The 15,010-nt window shown below is 49.7% G+C and overlaps 1 pseudogene; it reads left to right on the top strand.

Moving 5' to 3' along the window:
- Window positions 1–688: 688 nt before the first annotated feature.
- LOC144773923 (acyl-coenzyme A amino acid N-acyltransferase 1 pseudogene) overlaps window positions 689–15,010 on the top strand; it is a 304,750-nt pseudogene continuing 290,428 nt past the window's right edge.

The following is a 15,010-nucleotide window of genomic DNA, read 5'->3' as shown; positions in this document are numbered from 1 at the left end:
ACAGTAGCATTGGTGGGAGTGTGGTTAAATGGGTTTCTCAACAGGAAAATAATATTGTCTCCCGAAGAAGTGAAATTATGTTAATCTGAAAGCATTTACGCATGCACTGTTGTACAGTGTAGAATTATGCATGTGGAAGATCTTTTGCTTGCATCCTATTAGGCATTCCTAATATAGTTTGAGAAGTATTCTTGGAAGCTTTTGTGAATTTTGTAAATTTGCACCAATGTGAGGATGAAGAATGTGTGTCAGTGGATTCAGATTTTTTTTAAAACCTTAGTAAATGTTGGAGGACATTGGAATATCCCTAAGCCTGAGAAACAATAAATAATATTTAATATGCGTGTTTTCCATACTCATTCCAAATCTTCATCTTTGAAAAACTCTACTGTAAGTTGGTATGCTTGACCTGACAACCTTTCAATGGATTAAAACACATGGCCAGCGGCACTTAACTTTGTATGAGCAGCACTTACTATATGCACATACCTACTAATCAAACAGGATTTATAAAGCACAGCTAATCACCTGCAGGGTATCCAGGTGATAGCCGCTAGGCCCTATGGGGCATAGCTTTTGTTGTACTCATGTTACTGAAATTTATCTTAAAGCTATGACTTTCATCCTGAGAGAGATGCATGGTACTGATTCTGTCTCCTCTTTTGTGCTTGATCTGCTAGGTACCTGCTTCAACTTAGAAAAGAGTTGAGGGATCGCTTTCAAGATGCTAGATCTCAGGGTGCTTCCAAAGGTCTCTCTTATAGATGAACCCATCAGAATCTTCGTCTCTGGTCTAGCGCCCAATCAGCTGGTGACTTTGCGGGCATTTCTGGTGGACGAGAAGGGATTCCTGTTCATCTCAAGGGCGTTCTACCGAGGGGATGCTGCTGGAGAGTTGGACCTGGAGAAGGCAGCATCCAGTGGAGGGGATTACCAAGGTGTACTGCCGATGGGCCTGCTCTGGGCTTTGAGCTCTGAGAAGCCTTTCCACTATCTCGTAAAGCAAGATGTGATTGGAAGCCCCTACCGGATCACTGTGGAAGTTTTTGATTCAATTCCGGTTGACCCATCGCCTTCCATCACACCTTTGGCCAGCCAGACGATTGAGCGGTGGTACGTGACACCCGGAGTGCGGCGGATAGCAATCCGGGAAGGCAGGGTGCGGGGAACCCTTTTTCTGCCTCCAGGTGAGTGTGTTCTTACACTAAGGTTTTCATTCTTTTAGTAGGTGCTGTTCTTTGGTTGCTTTTGGTGATCCAGAATCCGATGACTTCGGACATATGTCTCATAATTGCTCTCACAAATTAGATCACTTCTTCTTATCTGTTATTATTTTAATTAGGTTAATGTTTGATATGTGTTTTTTTGCAGGAAACTTCCCAGGCCCCTGTGTTTTTGTGGACCTTCTCAATGGGGCTGGTAACAGGGCAGTGCTTAATTTGAGCCTGTTGTTTCTGGTGCTCGGCCCTGGCACTCAATTGTCAACACCTGCACTCATGACAGTCTGCCACATGATGGCGCTGTATTTCTATTTAAAGATAAGCAAAACATCAGTTGTTTATGAATTTAATATACTTCAAAAATGTCTAATACCTGCTGCCAAAGCTATTCTTTCAGCTTTGGGGCTCTGAAATAGTCTGAACTGTCACTTTCACTTGTCATTTGCCCCCCTAGCAGAGGAAATAGGTGGTGCAAGCTGCCAAGCTGCTCTGGTTTCCTGATGAGGGCCCTAGCATGTATTGCTACTAAGCACACTAGCTGGTCATCTCATAAAAGAGACAAAACTCTGAGGGTAATATCACCTCTAAAACTGAAAAATCCCAAACTGCAAGAGAAAACCTACCAAGAAGTAATCCTTCTCCAGCTATGCCTCAAGGATTTGCAACTTCATCTTGAGTAATCTATGCATGAATCCCTCCATTACAGTACACTAAACTATCCATATGCTAGCTGCCTGCTAGTTTATGAGCTCAATTGATGACTTTTAGTATTTTTATTGACAAACATATTTTATGACTGGGTGAGAAAATGTCCTTTTTGACCTGGTCACCCCCACTTTGTGCCTGGTATTTGATATGGTCTTAACTGAATGTGCACTGGGTTCCTGCTAACCGGGCCCCAGTGCCAGATCTCTTTCCCAACACTGTGCAATTTCTTACCCAATTGGCAATTCCTTTGGTGCCCTCTGAAATTCCCTATTGAGTGGTACCTCTGGTACATCAAGCATGAGGTACTGAAGAGGGTCCCTTACCAAGCTGATTTAAAGTGCCACTGCAGGCTACATGGCTTGGTGCAGACAAAAGTGAAAACACAATATGGCACACAGCCTGTGTGCCATGCCTGCCGATGCTGCATGCAGAAGTCACATTAAGGCAGGGTGCACTATACTGCATGTGAGGGTATAAATGCTGAGGGATCATGGAAGCCATTTTCAAGGCATGTGCTGGACACTGGTGAAAATGAGTTCCCCATCTACACAATGGCTTCACTGAGATGATTGGTATGAAAAATCTCATATCAATAACACCTACTGATACCAGTGTCGGATTTGGTAATACATGCATCAAGAGGGAACCTGAGAGGTGCCCCCTGAAAACCTACCAGCCACTGGTGCTCTGACTGACTGATTGTAACCCGTCTGCTACCAGAGATGAGTTTCTGATCCCCACAGGTGACAGCATTTGTTCTCCGGGGATCATAAACCAAGCCTGCTAGGGCAGAGAGTGCTTTGCTCCCCCGCCCACAAGATGTCCTGTAGGTTAGCATTCCAAGGCCGGGGAGCTTCAAAGAGGCCCACTGTCTTTGATATGTCAATCTGGCTTCTCTCAGGAGAGTATACCGACTCCCTATGTCCCGAGACCTTAGGCACCTGGACAGTTGGGGAAATTAGCGAGGCAAAACAGGTGTAGCGCAGGCAAACACCACCCCTGAACTGAGCTGCCTGAAATGAATGCTACTTTTTTGCAGTGACCATCTTGGTGATGGCAAATTTTATATCTCTGGGAGAGGGTTATGCCTATTTTCCTCTAGAAGTTGTCATATAGGAGGGGTAGTTACCCCATAGTTAAGCCCTATACTAACACCCATAAATTCAGCATTTAGGGGAGTCCCTGCACCTGGAAATCAGATCTTGCCAATACAAATAAGAAGGACCAAAGAGACTAGAAAACAAGAACTGCAGAAGAAGCAACTGATTTGCCACCAGCCCTGCCAGCCTGCAGCCTCTTTTCCGACAGACCGATTTCCATAGACTTGAATGAGGCACTCAATACTGTATGACATATCTGCATCTGGCCGCCCCCATGTTGCCCGTAATTAATTGTTGGTGCTGATTGGACCTTGTCCCCTACACACCTTAAGTCCAGCAAAGTGGTCCTGCAAGTCCCTGGCGAGTGCTCAAATGCAATACATGTTTTCCTCTATAGGTTAAGATCACCACAAAATCCTTCAAGTACGATTGAAAGTATCAAAGTAAATCGGCACTGAATAACACACCTCCGTACCTGGAAACTCCAGTGTCCCCTGAGGTGACCTGTTGGTGTTGCCTGGGACCTTGCCCCATGCACAATCTTAAGATCCACGAAGGGTCTTATAGGTCTCTGTTAAGCTACTGCATGCAGCATTTGTTTTCTTCCTGAGTTATTGTTGCAGCAAAGTGTTTCAAAACTGATTTAAAATATTAAAGTTTTCTTCAAAACCTGCTATTTTAAATAGTACTGACCTGATCATATTGATTCTGGTGCGAAAACATATATATAGATATATGTTATTAGATCAAGTCTAGTGGCATTGGGCATGCACTGCTCGCTCTACGAGGCTGCTGTAGTCGAGTATGGGAAAGAAGCTGCACCCACTCTCCCCCCATATTTTTCATTCGCTTGTGCCATTGTCTTTCGTAAATGCTGCCTTTTGATTAGTTCGTAGACTTGTTAGTCCCTCTTTAGTATAGCCTTATCCTCATTTCTACTCTGACATGATGACTGGCCCATTTACTCTGGTTATTACACGGGACCTGGTTTTTAGTCTGTAAGCACTATTTACTTTATCGAGTTTCTCTTTCTGTAGGCCAGACATGCGCTGGTTCAGCTAAAACCGTCTACCTTCAAACACTTTAACCCGGCATTATCTTGTGTCTGTTTACAAATGGATTTAGATATCATTAGTGAAAGTTATGTGAATTCGAGGTAGCATATAATCCTGTGCTAATGGGCTGAATCTGACAACAACATATATGTGTTACATGTCATCTATACTAAAGCCACCGACGGTGTAGTGTAGTTCCTATATTCCTGATAGGCTCTGCACTTTGGAATAATATACACTATAGATTTGACATAGGACTTAGGTCAGTATGTCTGTATTGAGTACATTGTGTGTGCCAGCTAACTCAGAGATCACAAGAAACTTCTCAAATGAACAAGAAGAGATTAGTTTCTGACAACCACATAAACAAGACAACGTTATTTCCCTTAGAATCGGAACACGTCTTAGAATCATGGAAACACAATAGATAACTGTTTCACTCAGTCGATCGTGCATGCTTTGTTTCTACAGAGTTGCAGAGAAATAGAGAGATGGGCGTTTCAATAAAAAGCGTTTATTGAACAGTCTTATTTCTCATGCAAGAGATATGAACTGCTACAATTGTAAAACAGAATGCAAAGTATAATACGTACAGCGTTAGAAGTAAGATAAAATAATACTGCAATAGCATGGTGTGTAGCTATGACATATATTCATAAAAATAAATACATAAATAACACAGGCTAAAATGTGAATACTCGTCTGGTGCTTCTAGCTACCCTAGTGTACCTAACCTAAGTGTAGTACGAGGTAAGAAGTAGGTGCCGTTTTTCTAAAGTATAGCTGGCTATATTTTAGTATTGCCAAGAGTTGCCAAAAGTTTCTCTAGGTTCTAGCCTGCTCCATATCTTAGAATGAGAGAGGTTGGAATCTCTTTCCGGGACTCGATATCTAACACCCCGCAACGGGAGTCAGAAACACTGGAGCTGGATTCTATGCAAGGAGGATGACAGCGTTTGGTCAGTGCATCAGTCGGGACTGGATCTCCCTCTGAACTTGCCGTGGTGAGCCGCGTAGTCTAGCCGTGCAAGTATGCAGCCGAACCATACCTTGGCTTGCCATGGTAAGTAAAGGTATCTTTATACCTTGAAGGTGTTTAGGAATGCTAATATTGATGTAGTCTGCGATGTCTTCGCTGAATTGTGTGCTGGGTCCCGGGGGTCTGTAGATGAGGGTGCCTCTGAGTGTGGTCTTGGGGTCGGTGTGTATCTGGAAGTGAAGATGTTCGGCGGCTGTGAGGGTGTCGTCGGAGTTGGTCGTGATGCGGATGGTGTTCTTGTGGGCGATGGCGATGCCTCCTCCTGTCTGGTTGACGCGGTCCCTCCGGGTGATCTTGTATCCGTCCGGGATGGCGATGGCGATGTCGGGCGCTGAGGAGGCGTTCATCCAAGTTTCCGTGAGGAAGGCGACGTCTGGAGATGTGGTGTCAAGCAGGTTCCATAGTTCCACGGCGTGTCTGTGGACGGAGCGGGTGTTGAGCAGGATGCACTTCAGGTGGTTGCTGCTGGTGCTCGGCTTGGCGGGTGCAGTGCAGGTCCGGATGCAGGAAAACTTGCAGGATTGGCAGGTGAAGGGTCCGTGGGTGCGTACTGGGGTGGCTCGGTGGCAGCCGGGGATCCGGCCGGTGTTGAGTGCGTTGAGTGTGGCGGCGTCGTACGTCCAGCGGGTAGGATGGCATCTGCGGGGGCCAGGGGGTCCGGCGCTGAGCGCGGTCCAGGCGTGGACGGGCACAGACGGGCTTGCCTTTGTTCTTCCACAGCAAGATCGCAGACATACACAACAGCTTCGGCGCACAGACCACACACCCAACCACAGAACCAACGCCCCCCACCACCCTCCGCGCCTGGACCCCGGTCAGCACCGAAGACACCATCCACACGATGAACACCATCCACTCCAGATCGCCAACCGACCCATGCCCCCAACACGTCTTCAACAAGGCCGACTCCGTCATCGCACCCCAACTCCAGGACATCATCAACTGCTCCTTCAACACCGCCACCTTCCCGGAGAGCTGGAAGCATGCTGAACTCAGCGCCCTCCTGAAGAAACCATCAGCAGACCCCATGGACCTCAAGAACTACCGCCCCATCTCGCTCCTCCCGTTTCCTGCCAAAGTCATCGAGAAGACCGTCAACAGACAGCTTGCCGCCTTCCTCGAGACGAACGGATCCCTCGACCACTCGCAGTCCGGCTTCCGAGTCAACCATAGCACCGAGACCGCCCTTATCGCAGCCACTGACGACATCCGAGCCCTGCTCGACAACGGGGAAACAGCGGCCCTCATCCTCCTGGACCTCTCCGCAGCGTTCGATACTGTCTACCACCGCACCCTAGTACAACGCCTCAACAACATCGGAATCCAAGAGAAGGCACTGGAGTGGATCATCTCGTTCCTCGCCGGAAGAACCCAGAGAGTCCGCCTCCCCCATTCAGATCCGAGGCCACCGAAGTCATCTGCGGCGTACCACAAGGATCATCACTCAGCCCCTCCCTCTTCAACGTCTACATGAGCCCCCTCGCAGCCATCGCATGCCAACACAACCTCAACATCATCTCCTACGCCGACGACACCCAGCTGATCCTCTCCCTCACCAACGACCCAGCCACCGCCAGAACCAACCTACACGAAGGGATGAAAGACGTAGCCGAGTGGATGATGAACAGCCGCCTGAAACTGAACTCAGACAAGACGGAAGTCCTCATCCTTGGATCATCACCCTCTGCCTGGGACGACTCCTGGTGGTCCCCTGCCCTGGGCAGCGCACCCAAACCAACGGACCACGCACGCAACCTGGGCTTCATCCTGGACTCCTCCCTCTCGATGACCAGACAAGTCAACGCCGTCTCATCATCGTGTTTCAACATCTTACGCATGCTCCAAAAGATCTTCCGATGGATCCCCACCGAAACCAGGAAGACGGTCACCCAGGCACTTGTCACCAGCCGACTGGACTACGGAAACACCTTCTACACCGGAACCACAGCCAAACTGCAGAAAAGACTCCAACGCATCCAGAACGCCTCCACACGACTCATCCTGGACATCCCCCGACACAGCCACATCTCCGGACACCTGAGAGACCTGCACTGGCTCCCCGTCAGCAAGAGAATCACGTTCCGACTCCTCACCCACGCACACAAGGCCCTCCACGACCTGGGCCCCAGGTACCTCAACAACCGCCTGACCTTCTACACTCCCACCCGCCAGCTACGATCGACCAGCCACGCCCTCGCCGCCGTTCCACGCATTCGAAGAGCCACCATGGGAGGAAGATCCTTCTCCTACCTGGCAGCCAAGACTTGGAACTCCCTCCCCATCCACCTCCGTCTTACCCAAGACCACCTCTCCTTCAGGAAGCAACTCAAGACCTGGCTGTTCGAGCAGTAGCGGACCCCTCTTCCCCAAGCGCCTTGAGACCCTCTGGGTGAGTAGCGCGCTATACAAATTTCTTGATTGATTGGTTGATTGAGTGAAGGCCATAATGCCGAAACAAGACTTGCATACAGCAAGTGACCCTGGATGTAAACGTCACTAGATATGAGATACCTGGCAACATGCCACAGCAACTGTGATCATTCAACATGAGGTAACCTCCGTTCGAAAGTAGTCCAAAAATTAGATTAATCACTGCAGCTGGTGAGCTTTGCAGGTGACAGGATAAGTTTACAGTTCAACTATCACAGGCCCCTTGTAAGTTAATACCCTGACAAAGGAGAGTACCGCTTAGTGTGTTTTCACAGTTTCTATCGCTTAGAAACACTTGTTTAGTATGTTTTCTGCGTGCTCTCTTATTTTTCCGCATAAAAAATCGGCCGGAGATACGAGAGGACCTGCCTCACTACGGTGGCCTTCACAATAAAACAAGGGAACATGGAGAATCCTTCAAGTGCATAAAATTTAAATTATGGACTGATTTCAGAAGCGGATACAGTGTATAGCACACAGTGAACATACTAAACAAGTCTATCAACCTTGGGGATCATTATATTGGGAAGATTTTCTGGTGGAAAAACTCCAGCATATTTCAGAACATTTATGGAAGAGTTTTTGGAGCTCCAGAAATAATGAAGGACCACAATTTATAAAAATATAAAGGAAGTCGAAACAAGTTTGATATTGATCAGAGTGGTCAAATTTAGAACATAATCTACAAGTGAGGAGGAACCAGCACATATAAATATCTTTGGATAATAAAATACAGTATTCACTGGTAAAAGAAAAATCCTGAAGAAGGCATTTGCCGAAACGCGTTGGTGGTATTCTGCAAGTCACTACCAGTGTCTTTATGTCTTTTCTATTTCTATGTCCACAATATGTTCAAATTTATTGTATAAAATGAGATAAAATGAGAGAAACCTGATGTATAATCCAAACTGTGAAATTTAAATTAAGTTTGTGGATGAATTTATTTGTGCAATATATGTAGCAATGTGGAATTATTCATGTGTTTAATTGAAAAGTGAATGTATATATATTATATATTTTTATACCAACAAAAAACAAAGATTAATAAAACAAAAAATATTTTCTTAAATTGATTGATACAGTGTATATTATGTTAGAAAGTATCTAGAATTGGGGCACAGCTTTTTTGTAAAACAGCACTGAGCCTGGTGCTATCGCTTTTTTCTAAAATAGGTATGGACGGATTGTTCATGTCTTTGAACTTGGATATCCCAAGGCAAAACGTTTGTTGGACAGTGTCATTCAAAAACATAATTTGCTCAGCGATGATACAGGCTCTAAACAAAGCTTCTACCCCCTGCACTTGCCAATCATTTGTACCCCAATCAATCAATCAATCAATCAATCAATCAATCAGAGTACTTGTAAAGCACGCTACTTACCCGTGAGGGTCCCAAGGCGCTGAGAGGAGGGGGTGCCGCAACTGCTCGAAGAGCCAGGTCTTGAGGAGTCTTCTGAAGGCGAGTAGGTCTTGGGTCTGCCGTAGGTGGGTAGGGAGGGTGTTCCAGGTCTTGGCGGCGAGGTAGAAGAAGGATCTGCCACCGGAGATTGTCCGTTGGATGCGGGGGACAGTGGTGAGGGTGAGGCTGGCGGAGCGGAGCTGGTGGGTGGGGGTGTAGAAGCTGAGTCTGCTGTTCAGGTAAGCTGGTCCGGCGTTGTGGAGTGCTTTGTGTGCGAGGGTGAGGAGCTTGAAGGTGATCCTCTTGTCGACGGGGAGCCAGTGTAGGTCTCTCAGGTGGGGGGTGATGTGGCTGTGGCGGGGGACGTTGACGATCAGTCGGGCGGAGGCGTTTTGGATGCATTGTAGTCGTCGTAGGTGTTTGGCTGGGATTCCTGCTTAGAGTGCGTTGCCGTAGTCCAGTCTGCTTGACAAGGGCCTGTGTCATCGTTCTTCTTGTTTCAGTCGGGATCTACTTGTATATCCTGCGGAGCATGCGGAGGGTGTTGTAGCAGGAGGAGGAGACGGTGTTGACCTGTTTAGACATGGAGAGGGAGGAGTTGAGGATGAATCCTAGGTTGCGTGCATGGTCTGTGGGTGTCAGTGCTGTTCCCAGTGTGGTCGGCCACCAGGAGTTGTCCAAGGCTGAGGGGGTGGGTCCGAGGATGAGTACCTCCGTCTTGTCCGAGTTCAGCTTTAGACGGCTGTTCCTCATCCAGTTGGAGACGGCCTTCATTACCTCGTGGAGGTTGATTTTGGCGGTGTGCGGGTCCTTGGTGAGGGAGAGGATGAGCTGGGTGTCGTTGGTGTAGGAGATGATGTTGAGGTCATGTTGGCGTGCCACTTTTGCGAGGGGGGCCATGTAGACTTTGAACAGCGTCGGGCTGAGCCCTGGGGGACGCCGCAGATGATGTTGTTGACTTTGGATCGGAAGGGCGGGAGGCTGACGCTCTGGGTTCTGCCGGAGAGGAAGGACGTGGTCCAGTCAAGGGCCTTCTCTTGGATTCTGGCTTATAGGAGGCGTGTCTTTAGAGTGCAATGGCAGACCGTGTCGAAGGCGGCTGACAGGTCCAGGAGGATGAGGGCTGATGTTTCGCCGTTGTCTAGTTGGCGCCTGATGTCGTCTATGGCGGCGATGAGGGCTGTCTTGGTGCTCTGGTTTCATCTGAACCCGGACTGGGACGGGCCCAAGATGTTGTTGTATTATTGGTGGTGGGCCAGTTGCATGTTGACGATTTTCTCAATGACCTTCGCCGGGAACGTGAGCAGGGAGATGGGCCGGAAGTTCCTTGGGGTCCTCCTTGGGCTTCTTGAGGAGGGTGTTGATTTCAACAGGTTTCCAGCTTTCCGGCAATGTCGCTGTTTCGAAGGAGATGTTGATGACCTTCCGTAGTTAGGGTGAGATGGCAGCGTCTGCTTTGTTGAATACGTGGTGTGGGCACGGGTCTGACGGAGATCCTGAGTGGATGGAGTTCATGACCTTGCGTGTCTCGTCGTCATTGACGTTGGACCAGGAGGTCAGGCGGGTGGCGCTGGTGGTGTTCACAGGGGAGGTGGGGTCTGACGTAGTCGGGGCGGTCATGGTGTTGATGCTGTCATGGATGTCAGCGATCTTGGGGGCGTGGCTTAGCACGCAATGGAGAAGGACGCGCTGATGTAGAGCTCCGATCCAAGCTCCTCTTCTCCAGGCGATAACTCAGTCACACTTCTCCGTTTCCAGCCCAAATTCAAGGCGCTGCGGAGGGAAGCTGGTGGCTACAGATAGGAAACTTCTGAGACCCAGCGTGCATTCCCGCCTGCACCGGAGGTTTTGAGAGTGCTGCGGCCGCTAGCACTGCAACCCAGACAGCGAACCCATTAACGCGAGGCCGAGGCTTCAGTCACCGGTCAAGGCCCCGAGGCACGGCCTAGAAGTAGAGAGGTTGTGGCAGATTGGAGATGCTGTGCCTCGCGGGGGCGATTGCCAAGGCGATTCGGGGGTGCACTGGAGGCGGCCCTTCCACCCGACTGTTGCCTGTCCTGAGGTGGGTCCCCCCCGATCTGCTGAACTAGACACCCACTTGCGGCACCCGGGGGGCGAGGAGCACAACATCGGCTACAGGGAGACCCGTAGAGCTAGAGTTGCCCGGAGTGGGGAGAAGCGGAGGCGCTAACCGCGAGGAGCCTGCACGGCGACCCCCCCTGCACACACGTGCTGAGGCCTCACTGAGAAGGAACAGAGGACTATAGGAGGCACCTGGGGAGGCCCATACGAGATCCATTGCCCACCGCTATGTGACAGTACCAGACGGGCCTGAAGAAGGACACTGACGGCCTCCCTCACTAACGCACCGCTGACCAGTGGTGGACCGCCGGGGCACTCCGCGTCTGATGCGCCCAGCAGAGCCGTTCCCTTGCAACCCACTGCACCTGGGCGCCGGCTCCCTACACACTACGCCGCCCATGTCTGAGGGTACCAGGACGTGAACTGGCTCTGGTAGTACACAAACGAAGGGGAGAATGGAGAAGTTCACAAAACCAACGGATCCTGACTCAACTGAGACCAAGCTTGACACAATGCTGGCGGCTATGGAGCGACTGGAGAAGTCAATGCAACTCACCTGCACCTCCCTGGAGACCAAGATAGACAGTGTGGCTGTCGATCTCACACACCTGCGCACAGACCATAAGAAATTGGAGGAACGCACCACCACCTTGGAGGGCACTATGACAGACCTTACACCCCGAGTTGCCCAGACTGACAAGCAGGTGCACTTACTTCTCAACAGGGTCGAATTCTTAGAAGATCGCGCTGAAGATGCAGAAGGGCGGGCACGAAGAAATAATGTAAGAATAGTAGGTGTGCCGGAACGATGGGAGGGAAGAGAACCTGCGACGCATATGGAGAGTTGGCTGAAAACTTTACTACCAGACGGAGCATTATTACCTCACTTTGTCGTGGAGCGAGCACACCGTGTACCGACAAGACCACTGCCTACGGGATCTAACCCCCGACCAATGCTCCTCAGAATATTGAATTACCGCGATCGCGACTCCATATTGCGAGAAATGTGTAAATGTAAAATGTAAATGTAGTGTATTTTGTAAAGCGCACAGCTGCCCCAACAGGGCGTCCCGGCACTGTATAACACTGTGGAACCCTTCCTGGCTCTCCCTGTGAGATGCCTCTCCTGGGCACCCCCAAGGTGAAGCCAGGCATCCCAGTGTTGTAGGGGCCGTTGTGGAGATTAAGCAAGCTATTGCCCAGAGTTGCAGCGTGGGACCCATGATTAGAGTAGGCGCTGATGCGAGAATTATCGAGTCCGCAGACATTGAGCCCAAGACCCTGCTGCATCGGGACTTGAACCCTGGTCCCGGGCCTGATCTCTGCTTCAGAGTCTGCCGCTCTAACCAGTGAGCCACACTTCTCCACTAAACCAGACAACTTCGAGACGTCCACATTGACAATACCAAAATCATGTTGTTTCCAGATTACACGATTCAGGTTCAGCGTCAGAGACACTCCTTCCTGGCTGTCAAGCAAAGACTACGCCAAATGGATCTTAAGTATACCCTTCTTTTTCCAGCCAGACTGTGAGTGGTCGCACAAGACAAACGCACTTCTTTGCCAACCCAGAGGAAGTTGAGGCTTGGCTAGACGGTGGAGTGACTGCAGAATCCAGACCAACTTCGGTCCCTTCATCATTGCCACGTTTCCGAGGGCCACGACGCCGCCGCAGGAACAGGTCATCGCCAGTTCACAGGGTACGAATAGAGACAGAAATTGGCCCACCTGTGGAACTCATGCACAGTGAACAACTGGACGCTCTCCGAATGGTAGCGGAACTCAGTGGCTCCCCGAGCACGGATGCTGCCCTGGACGCTAGCCCGCGAGAATTGTCCAGCGATGATGAAAACATCTGTGGCCTACCTGACTCCCAGTTGTCCATGGAGCAGCCGGACGTAACTCCACAAACTGCAGACCTGATTCATTGACTGGACGTTTCCATTACTCGCAACTGTTTATTTGCCCTACAGTAAATTTTAATTGCTGCCAGTCCGAATGTCGGCCGGGCCCTCGGCCCTGACAACGTCCAAAAACTGGATGCCTAATGTACTCTTTGCCATCGACCCGGGACACAGTGAGTACTAATGCAGAGGTGGTTGGCCTCTGGGGAGGAGGTGTACTGGCGGGGACTCCCCGGTAAACTGTCTGGGTGTGACTGAACTGGCGCCTCGCTGCCTGGGTGAGGAACTGTAGAAAATGCTGGGCCCTCTGATAGGATTTTTGACTCTGACAAGCACATTTAATAAGTTGTGCTGTTTCTAGCTGGAACATTTCACATCAGCTTAACCTGACACAAGATGCCTGGGGAAGGAGGCATTCATACTAATTGTTCAACAGTTGTAACATCACGTCTGTGCCAAGCGCGCAGCGACCCCCCTGGACTTAAATGTCCATTACCTCATTAGAGAGTTTGGACGGCGACATGTTTGGTTGCCGACCTTTTGGCATTCTCCATCTGTTGTGTACCCCTAGGTTGCATGCACTATTTGGATTGCATTTTTATTTTTATTTGGCGCAGACTTCACAAGTATTTACTGATGTGACTTTGGTGGTCGTGAGCAGGGGAACAGTGGGGAGGCCGGAGTGGTTACCTGCTTTGGAGATGTGGCGACTGCGGGGATTACCTAAAGTTGTAAATGTCAATGATTAAGATATGTACGTGGAATGTACGTGGCATGCACACACCCTCACGCAGATATTAATTTCATTCTTACCTTAAGCGGCACCATATACATATAGCCCTCTTACAAGAAACACATCTGAATGGTGCAGAGGCGCTAAAACTGCGTCGCAGGTTGCGCGGACAACTCTATGCTACTGAATATTCGTCCTATGCCCGTGGGGCGCTACTGTGAGTGAGTCCCAGGACCCCCTTTGCGGTCTCCCATTCTCAAATAAACCCGGAGGGCAGGTTTGTAATTGTTCAGGGCACACTAGATGGTCAACCAGTGGTCCTGGCCTCATTATATGCCCCTAATACAGATCAGGGAGGTTTCTTTGCGCAGTTGTCTACAGTATTGGCACCTTGGCATGGGGTCCCCTGGGTGCTGGGAGCCGACTATAACTGCATACTTGATATTGATTTGGACCGTTCCTTCCCGCCCTGTCTGGCGCTTCTGTGCACGGAGCTATGAAAGCACTAACAAACTGGGCCCTACAGTGGGATTTGCAGGACGCCTGGCGGAGTCGTAACCCAAGCACGAAGATTTATTCCTACTATTCAGGCGCACATACACTGCATGTCCGGTTAGACAGATATATGTTATCGAGCGAGCTGCTCCCACATGTCACGAACACCTACTACATGGGTCGCACTCACTCAGACCCCAATCCACACTTCCTAGAGTTGGCATGGGAACGCCCACACCCGCCCATACACACATAGAGACTTCAGCCTAACTTACTACTTGATGCACCCTTTCGTAACTCGCTACACACATGACTTGTTCAATATTTCGAAGAAAACAACAGCACCGCATCCACCCCTCAAATTAAATGGGATGCATTTAAGGTTGTACTCAGAGGTCACTGTCTGGGTGCACAAGCAGGCATGCAGAAGCAGCTGGATGCAGAACTGACGCACATTGAGACTGACTTACTCGATAGGGAGCGCAAAGCGGTAGAGGGTGACGGAGAATCACTGCGAGAGGCACACACAGAACATGCACGACTATTAGAGAGGTTATGTCACCTTAACTATGCGGCCCACTCGGCGCTTACTCACCACCTCGGAGATAAATCGGGAAAATTGCTGGCGTGGCTGATTCAACGAGATGCACGGACAACGCCCGTGGCGGCCAGACGCAATAGCCAGGGGGACGTAGTAAATACGCAACACAACATACATGCAGCTTTTGTGCATCATTACACGGAACTATATGGCTCTCTAACATAGTGCTGCCGAGGTTAGATGACGCACAACGCGACGAACTAGAAGCCCCACTTACACCTGACAAATTGCGTACTGTCATCT

The sequence above is a fragment of the Lissotriton helveticus genome, chromosome 8 (assembly GCF_964261635.1).
Source record: "Lissotriton helveticus chromosome 8, aLisHel1.1, whole genome shotgun sequence".
In the NCBI taxonomy this organism is placed as follows: Eukaryota; Metazoa; Chordata; class Amphibia; order Caudata; family Salamandridae; genus Lissotriton; species Lissotriton helveticus.
Note: the sequence above shows the minus strand (reverse complement) of the source record. Positions and strands in the feature narration are given on the sequence as shown.